The sequence below is a fragment of the Limanda limanda genome, chromosome 8 (assembly GCF_963576545.1).
Source record: "Limanda limanda chromosome 8, fLimLim1.1, whole genome shotgun sequence".
NCBI classification, from domain to species: Eukaryota; Metazoa; Chordata; class Actinopteri; order Pleuronectiformes; family Pleuronectidae; genus Limanda; species Limanda limanda.
This window is the reverse complement of record NC_083643.1, coordinates 27079898-27089843: the sequence shown is the minus strand read 5'-3', so window position 1 is coordinate 27089843 and position 9946 is coordinate 27079898.

Sequence of the window (9946 nt, the reverse complement as noted above, 5' to 3'; positions counted from 1 at the left end):
GGGAACAGTGCCAAGTTTGATATGAGGGAGGATTAACTGTCTGTGAAAGCCATACATGGCACTACTTAAGGATTTGTTTGAGTTAGTTGTTGTGGCTAAAATCAACTGCAAGTCATCGTTATCGTCATTACTACCATCTGACATTGGATGCTTCGCCAAAGAGAAGCAGTTTCAGCCAATAGCAATTATAGGGTGGTATTTGTTCACTAATTTAGTATAGCCCAAAAAGGATGTTTAAATGGATTGTGATGCTCCCCACTCCTTGGTTTAAACAGAACACTCAGTGGCTTATGTGAGAAGTCTAACAGAGTTTATTTTGTTATCAATTCAAAAACCACTACTGTACACTAACCACAAATGATGATTGCAACATGTGACCGTGAAAGTCTCTCACAATTAGGGTTGCAAAGGGGCGGAAAGTTTCAGGTAAATTTCCGGAAAATTTCCGGAAACTTTCCACGGGAATATTAAGCTTGGGAATTATGGGAATTTAAAAAAAAAAAAATATGCAAATGAAACGCTGAGTAATAAAAACATCATTCAAAACACTATTTTAAAGATGTATGGAATGCAGCACATGCTGCACGTTGAGTTTCAACCCTCCACTGTGCATTTTTCCTTCACATGCACAGATAATTCCCAGCATCCTTTACACTACAGCAGGGCTATTGAGGCCTGCTGTAGTGTGCAGGACTAGTCAGGTACGTTTCGATGATATTACTGGAGAAAATATATTAGCATGCTGATTGAGGATTGTTCATCTGTTCATCTAGCCTATTTCCATTCATTTATCCATCAATTGTAAAATATTTTTACAGACTATTCTAATTGTTTGGCTAACTATTTATATCTCTGGCGTTGCATTAGTGTTTTTTTACAAACTTTTTTCTCATCTTATTCTACAGAACAATGCCACGTGCACTATCTCATGTGTGGAGACATTTCATCCAATCCAATGTAGAAGGTAAGGCTGTGTACATTTGCAAATACTGTGCAAAGACCTGTGTAAAGAATGACACAACGATGCAGAAGCATATAGTCAAGTGCCCAAAGTTTCCTCAGGGCTCAAATCAGCCTATAACAAAACAAAATGTTTATATTTATGTCTGTATATGACAAGGTAAATACAGTTAGTATAAATTACCCACAACATTTCCAGTTTATTCCCGTTAATTCCCGTATATTCCCGTTAATTCCCGTTACTTCCCATGGAAAGTTTCCAACTTTGAATATTCCCGGAATTTTGCAACCCTACTCACAATACAATAACAGTGAACATTACAACTTAGTTGGTGGGCCCTCTGTGTCATGTAACATGAAAATCACCATCTACACAGATAACCTCCTCAGCCATAAATGTAAAAATATGTTGGTGGTCCCTCCCCATCCACTACATATTCAAAGTGTTGACCGTTGAAGGTCTGAATTGTCCATCATTTATAATACGTTACCTTCTCATTACTTTTAGTGCAGCGCCATTGCTACACATGTTTTTTCATGTTACTGGTTTACCATTCATTGCTGCAGAACACATGCTTTGAGCCTGAAACTGCATGAGTGACATGGTACATGCTAGGATTAGATGACTTTCTATTTTCTGCATGAAGTGAACTCATTACCCCCGAGTTTAATGCTTTCCAACAAGGGATCATCTGTTCCTAGCCTCCTGTCCCAGGGCCTGATCCCTTGACTGGGTGCTGATCAGACAGACCATACAGTAGGACAGCAAACCTTAAAGGGATACTTCATCCAAAAATGAAACTGCACTCATTATCTACTCAACACTATGGCTCGGGGTGGGGGTGGGGTGGGGGGGGACTCAACACACTACACTTTCCCCTCATTCCGCATAGTGTTGAGTAGATAATGACCGAATTTTCACTTTTGGGCGAACTATCCCTTTTAAGTGCAGCTCTCATCTTAATGTGGTGCTCCCAAGGTATCCACAGTCCACGTCTGATCTTCTGCTTACATCATTCACTATACTGTATGTCGCACAGCATTACTGTGTTTAATGAGACTGACGCAACTTACGCAGGCTTAAGCAACTGTGTGACCTCAGAGCCAGAGCTGCGACTAATCACAGAAACGCATAGATACCTGGAGGCATCCAATTGTTGAAAAGAACAATATATATCTCAATATATATAGAATTTCAGGCAGGTAAAATAAAAAATACGTTTTCAATAACAGGTGTATAGAATTTAAAAGTATAGTACGTATTAACGATGAAAATTTGCACTCACTTTGCAGGTTTTCCTGCAGATGAATAATAATGATAAAGTTTGTCAAGTAAATAGCAAAGTCATAAAATGCCTCGGGGAAGCCTACCTACTGTGCCCCACCCCATCCTGCTCTGCACCAAAAGCTAAAATTATAATAATAGATGTTATTATAATGGTTACTACCATACATCTCTATAGCTGCTTTCAGAAATACATTCCTGTGCCCTCCCTCCACACTCTAAAACGAATAAACACCAACACTCATCACTAATTATGAGGAGCTGATCAGTACATAAATTGTACTTAGTATTTGATCCACTCCAGAGTTTATGAGGCTGCATTTTAACATGATGAAAAATTGTTGTACTGAGCACACAAAATCACCAAGACGTGACGTAAACAGCCAGGACTCATTGTTAAAGTGAAGGATCCGGATACATGATCTGACACCATCGATTAATCAATTAAAACTCAATCGTAGGTTTGTCATCTAAATCTATACCATGACAATAAACAAATGAAGCAAAACTTAATTTTGATCTGGATGAACTGAACTTTAAACGCTTTCTTCCAAGTGTGAACTGGCACAACACTGCCGGGCTGCACTACCTCTCACCTGAACAATGTGAGTGAATGTAGATTCATGCTGCACAACATCAGGAGAATACCCCCTTCTCACTCAGAAGCTGGCGCAGGTTCTGGTCCAGGCCCTGGTCATCTCACGCCTAGACTATTGTAACTCCCTACTGGCAGGACTACCTGCTAGTGCCATCCTACCTTTGCAGCTCATTCAGAATGCAGCACCTCGAATGGTTTTTAACTCTAAATTCACTCACACTACTCCGCTCCTCCGCTACCTTCACTGGCTACCAGTGGCTGCCCGCATCCGCTTCAAAACATTGCCACTTGCGTACCATGCTGTGAACGGATCCAGTCCTGTCTTTATCCAGGACATGGTTTGCTGTCCTGGCTCCTAAATGGTTGAATGAACTCCCCATCAACATCCGGTCATCAGAAAGTTAACACCTCTTCCGACTATACCTTGATACTAACAATTTAGTAGCACTTAAATGGCACTTAGGTATAGCACTTTGTAGTTTTGCTTTTGTGGAGAAATTGTACTTTCTTGATTCTTGTTGTTCTGGGTTTGTACCCTCATGGTTGAATGCACTTATTGTAAGTTGCTTTGGATAAAAGCGTCAGCTAAATGAAATGTAATGTGTATGTATTGTGCATATGTAAAAGGCATTTCCTGGGTAAACTTCGTAGCCTAATCTGCGGATTTTACCCGGAGGTCATGTCTGATAACGGATTATGTGTAAACTGCATTATGCTATCCTTTGTTTGCTCCTGTGTTCTCTCCTTCCACACCCCCGTTTTATTGCACCCTTTTACTAACTAACTCCTTCAAGCAGGGGCGGCTCCTGGCATAGGCGAAGTAGGCGGTTGCCTAGGGCGCAAAATGCCGAGAGGGCGGCACAAGGGACTGATTTATCATGACGTGACACATGCAATATAAACCAATACATTCACATCACAACATCATCTTCTCAACCCGGGGACGCACCGGAGATAGAAGCGCTGCAAAGCGCCACGAAAGCGGTCCGCGTCCTTTCCGCGCCCATGTTAAATAATTGGGCTGTTCGCACCGGCAGCGTCGTGCCGGGAAGCTGTGGGCAGCGCCGCGGCCGGCTCGCGATCTGCAGCGATCTGGGGTCTGTTCTATCTTTTTCGCTCGCTGCGAGCAAATCGGGCCGGAAAACACACTGAAAATTTATATATTTCAAACGTTATAAGTGATATATTATATACATGATTAAATATACATCCCATACTTTCGATTTCTCCGCTGTTCTCCTGGAGTTTCATTTCCCTGTTTATTGCCGCCACATGATACAAATGTCCCCATCTTCAATTATGTACTTAATCCCAGTGTTGGGAGTGTAACGCGTTACTGTAATTCCACTACTTTTAGCATGTAACGAAGTATTTTTTTTAATCAAGTAACGCAGTTACAATTACTGAAATTTAAATGAGTTTGTTACTCGCGTTACTCTCTTTTGTGAAAAATGAACACTTGCAGACAAGAAGACAAGGTTGGACGTCAGACTATATTTTCACGGACCGGCCGTTAAGTCGTGGCTACGGAGCCTCACTGCGGATTTCCTCTGGTACGGCCTCTGGTGACATCGGTAGATTTTTTTTTTATTTAACGAAATTAACGAATCGTTAAAATGCGGCCTCAAATTAATTATTGCATGGTAAGTTACCAGCAAGACGGAGACGAACGATCCCAAAGCTCCAATACGCACACGATGCGCTTCTGTGCGCTTTGGAGAGGTTGTTTTGCTATTTAAAATAAACATTAATTCGTGAATTAAAAATAATTCCACCGATGTCACTACAGATATGATGTCTGAAATGGCAACAGAGTTGTTAGTGCTGTTGTAACGATCTCAGGGTATTCTGCCGTGACTTTATTCCAGGACACCGGCAGAGTTGTTTTCTCAAACATACTTTTAAGGCCGCCGTCATTTTCGATCTCCAGCAGCTGATCTTCTTCTTAAACAGACATGCTTGATTCACCGGGTTTGTTGACAAATGGGTCCGACAAAAACCGTGCTGGTTTGTGTTCAGCGAAAAAGTGACGTGACTGAGACAAGCGTCTTGACATGCATAAAGCATGAGTCATTCAAAATAAAACAGTTTTATTTTGAAAAATTACCGGATAATAGATAAAACAGAAAACATGTAAAATGTTTATTCTTTCTGTGCGGCCCCGGTATCAAATGGGGGGGGGGTTTCAGGTGCACGATTCAGAAACCGCAGCAAAGTAGGGGAGGGGAAGAAAGAACAATATAGAGGTAGAATCACCCCGATTGCGGACATCATTTATGTTTATTTTTGTCGACATGACATGCTGTCAGTACAGCTGATTTCAGACTTTTTATATTTTTATTATTTTTTATAGCTTAGAATTTTGTCTGCGTTCTTGGGTTCTTGGGGATGCATGACAATTTGCGTGTGTATGTTGGGGGAGGGGGCGCCATTCTGAAATCCCGCCTAGGGCGCCAACATTGCCAGGGCCGGCCCTGCCCTCAAGGTATCTTCCCATTAAAAAGAAGGTGTTGTTATTCTCGCCACTGTTGCCAAGAGCTTGGTCCTAGGTCATGTTGACTCTCAGATATTAATATTGTAAAAAGTATAGGTCTATATGAAAAGTACAGCTTGATAATACTAAGTAATCAACTCATCTGTTCGCACTTTGATTTCATTCAAAACAGAGCCAAGAGAAGAGACAGATTTATATGTTTTATGAACCCAACTGTGCTGCTCACCCCAGTAGTCTCACCCTTTCTAAGAAGACATGCCACAACAAAGTGTAACATATTTTCGACATGTGTTGGCAGGAAAACAATTGAGCATAGATATATTGATTGTCTTCCCCTCATATACATCGGCATTGGTTCAGAGATTTGTATCAAACATTGCATAACTCCCAGGATGTGTTTAACGCCAGTACACGATGTTATCTTTGTAATTCATAGCGCTGTCGTGACCGGCTCACAGCCATGACAAACAGACGAGAGGTGACGCAGGAACTTGGTGTGACCAACCTCATAGTTTATCAAATAAGTAACAAAACAACTAATGGCATGGCTCTGCACAGGATATAAATTACAGGAAGACCATTGAGTTTGTGGAAAAACAGTAGGATAGTGTTATTGTAATTAGTGGTTTTCACCATGGTCCTTATAGGAACTTCAGACACTTTGTTAATGCCCCCTCAAAGCTCTTTGAGTGGACAGCCGTCAGAAGAGATTTGGGGGATCAGTGCATCAGTGCAACAACATGAGCAGCTCGATATGATCCCAGATTCAACAGTTGGCTAACAATGGTTCAGCCTGACACAAATCAAATCACTGATCAGAGCAGGTAATATTAAAGTCACTCCACCTAGAAAAAACCCCCTGCATGGGACTCTTGTCAGATTTCCAGCAGTGATAAATCCGTAATTCTTTCTTAATTCATCAACTCCCAGCAACTGACTGAAATGTTCAGCAGCAATACTGACGCTGCAGCGGGGAAAGCAAAGGCAGTGATGGGAAACTTTCTCTGCTTAAATAAACCACCTAATAAGGTGGTCGTGTATTATAGAGGATTGTGGAGAGTGAGGTATTTCACATGACTGGAGCAGCGCAGCTCGAGGTTGGCTGCCTGAAGTGTCTCACAGGTGTGGCTCCAATAAAAACAAATAACTCACACAGTGCACCTGTGTGAGTTATTTAAAGAATGGAGAAGATTTTTTTCAGTATGTTAAAAGTAATAACAGTCTTGAAGTATGAGACAAGATAATCAACTCTGCTGATGAATTGAAGAAAATAACACTACTTTCATGCTATAGAACAAAATGGTAGGGATGAGCGAGTACAGCATTATCTGTATCTGTATCTGTTAACCATATGAATAATCCGTATCCGTATCCGTACTCGGAGTGGGCGGGACCTAACCCGGAAGTGGGTGTGATTTAACCCGGAAGTGGGCTGGTTCAACATAACTTTCTTTTTTAACTTTGAAATTTTTTTATGATTTTTTTATTTTAATTTTTTTTAAATTTATTTCCACACCAGGTGTGTGTGTGTGTGTGTGTGTGTGTGTGTGTGTGAGTGAGAGAGATGCGAGGGACGTTCACTGTCTCCCGGAGAGATGAACACTCTGTGTTTTTGGTGTAGAGGGACGTGAGTTATGTTCGTTCGCAGGTCATACAGACTGGTTTTGTTGTTTTCACTTTACATTAACACTTAAAGTTTAGTGCAGTGTAATTGTTTGCCGTGATAATTAAATGCCAGTGTGATAATAAATGACCATTTCAAACCATACAAACTGTCATGTTGTACTGTATTTAATAGAGGTTTACTTTACTGTAGAGTAAGTGTGAATGTGGAGTAAAAATGACGGGGCCAGTCGTTTTGACTTGTGGACGAATATAATTCGCGTCTTTCTATGCTGGGGGCACGGGGTGTTCATTTCTCCGGGACACATTGAACGTCCCTCGCAACATCTGCAGCGCTCCTCTACTGAGCCAATGCAGGTCTCGTGAAAATTTTTCCAAAGACTCGTACCCGAAGACCCAGTCGGGAAATTAACGAATCATTTCTGCTTCCTTGACTGAGCCTATGGAACAGTCCCGATGCGCAGTGAAACTGAGTGACTGAGAGACAGAGAGCTGTTCTGTGAGTGAGTGAGCAGAGCCGTGTGTGACGGGAGGAGCGCTGTGACGCTGTGTGAGGATTTTCATTCAGTCCGAGCACAGATAATGACTCCGATTACTCGTATAATAATCGTACTCGGCAAAAGTGCTTTATCCGTACCGGATACTCGTTTCAGCCGAGTATCCGGCTCATCTCTACAAAATGGTATCATCAAACGTTACCCAAGCTGCATTGCATTCCTCCATAAACATTCCATATGAATGTAATTTGCAGGGGTCAGGGTTTGTTACTTGTAAAAGAACAAAACATTGTAAAGAATTTAATATGAATTATGTTTTCAACGGCAGGATTAATTTTAGATTTCTGTAGGATGAAGAACATTTACCTACTCACACTTTTATTTATAAATTAAGTAAATATGACACCAAGGACAGTCCTGATTTATCTAAAGCTTAGCAAGGCCCTGTCCATGGTGCTTCATTGAGGGTGTCAGTGTGTAGACACTCTGCATACTGACGAATTACATAAAAAAAGTGCCTGGGAGGTGGAAGATGGTGAGTTGGATACTTTCCAAAATCATCTTGACCCAATTCAGACTGATAAATAACAGCTTTCAACTTTCTTGGCCCCATGTACTAATTTAATATTGTGTACATTAGAGTAAAGCTGCATAAAGTAGCATAAGCAAGATGAAACAAAACTACACCATGTTTGGCTCTAATCATTGATTTGTTGGTCTTGTTTGAATTTGGCAATTCATCTATTACACTCTCTGATTTGCTTGAAACTTCAAATAATGCCGGTAAATCTTAAAAGTTTCCGCCGAGCTCAATATTGGCACACATCCAAAACTAGTCACGTTTCTAGTTGAAGGTAAAACCCCACAGACGTTAATTCCCTGACAGACTTTGTCAAATACCTCACGTTCGGAACACTGTGGCCGAAGGTGCCTCTTCACTTAATGAATACTCGCATCTGTCGAGGCAGGTCAATCCCTATTAAGATAGACTAATCTAGTTAGATCTGTGCCAACTCACTTGCAAAGGCTAGACGACCATCTTAAATGTAAATCTGTGAAACTGTCACTCAACCAGGTGACGGTATGTTGTGTCAGCCTTGGCACCTGCCCCGGCCACATGGCTTTTAGTCATGCTACTCAGTGTGTGGGGTCCTAATTGTACCTGCTGATTGTTGTGTAGTAAATGGATTGTACCACCCTTATTTTACAGAAAACAACTAGTGGGACGTGAGCATTTGATGGTTGTAAACTTTATGATTCATTACTTGTTCATTACATTGCTTAACCACAGTATCTATATTATTTTTGAAAGTGCTCTGGCCATCATGTCACGAAATATCAGTGTTTTTCGTAGTTGAACCTTACAAAGATTGTCTTCATACTACAAAAGGAACAGTGTCCTTACAGATAGACAGTGAATCCCACTGGGGATTAAGTGTCTGACCTTTGTTGAGACATGACATTTTGTTGCCTGAGAAAAGGCTAAGAGGCTAATCTGTGCAGTCTGATATACTCCGCTATAGATCTTACAAGACAGGAAGAGCTTTTCAAGATTTTTCGATATCAGTGAGAAATGAGGAACAAGGCAAAATGTGAAGGGAAAAAACCCAAACTTCAAAGGCGCTTTTAGGAATTTGGAAATCCCAAAAGTATGTACAGTAGATTAGGAGCTAAATGTATGGTGGACACTTACACATACACACATATAACGCCAACGTCTCAACCCAAACATGGTTTTTCAAACAGTTAGTTCATATTACACAATTCACTGACATCCAGGGAACTAAGTAGGTCATCTTTAACTTCCTGCTTGCTTTTCTCCCATTTAGTTAGTTTGCTACCAATTTAGCTATCCTAAGTCCATATACCAACACTTCACACAGCCCTCCATCAGTATAGTGGTGAGTGTTTAATGTGTGAACTTGTATAAACTGAACTTTGAGTTCACTATCAACTAAAAGCTGTTTTGAAACATTAATATTTAAAGAAAGCACAATGGTGAAAGTTGTACATCTGTGTCAGGATACTGATATCTGATAGATATCCGCTCCTCATGGTAAAAGAGCAAACAGAAGATGCTAACATTATATTCTTGGTGCTGTCATTGTGATGTAAAGACTGGAGTTGGATTTATGTGAAACACAGAGACGTGACAAGAGGAATAATCTCACTAAATTGTTAGAGGCTATAAAAAACATGAATCCTCACATCACAGGTTAAAGCAACTGTAACTGTTTTTAGTTTTTTATTATAACCATGTATTAAATGATAATGTGAGAGGCAACACACATCGATGAACTCAGAGAATTGTGGCCTTATTGTAATTCAGAGTGGAATTTATGGAGTATCCAAACTGGCAAAAAACTCATTCATATCAGGTTAAACATGTTTTAATTAGATAGTAGTTGTAATAGAATAGTTTACTCATACAATGCTGCTGGTTGAAGCATCTGTGGGCATTCAGTATAAATTGTTTTGAAATTGTGTTT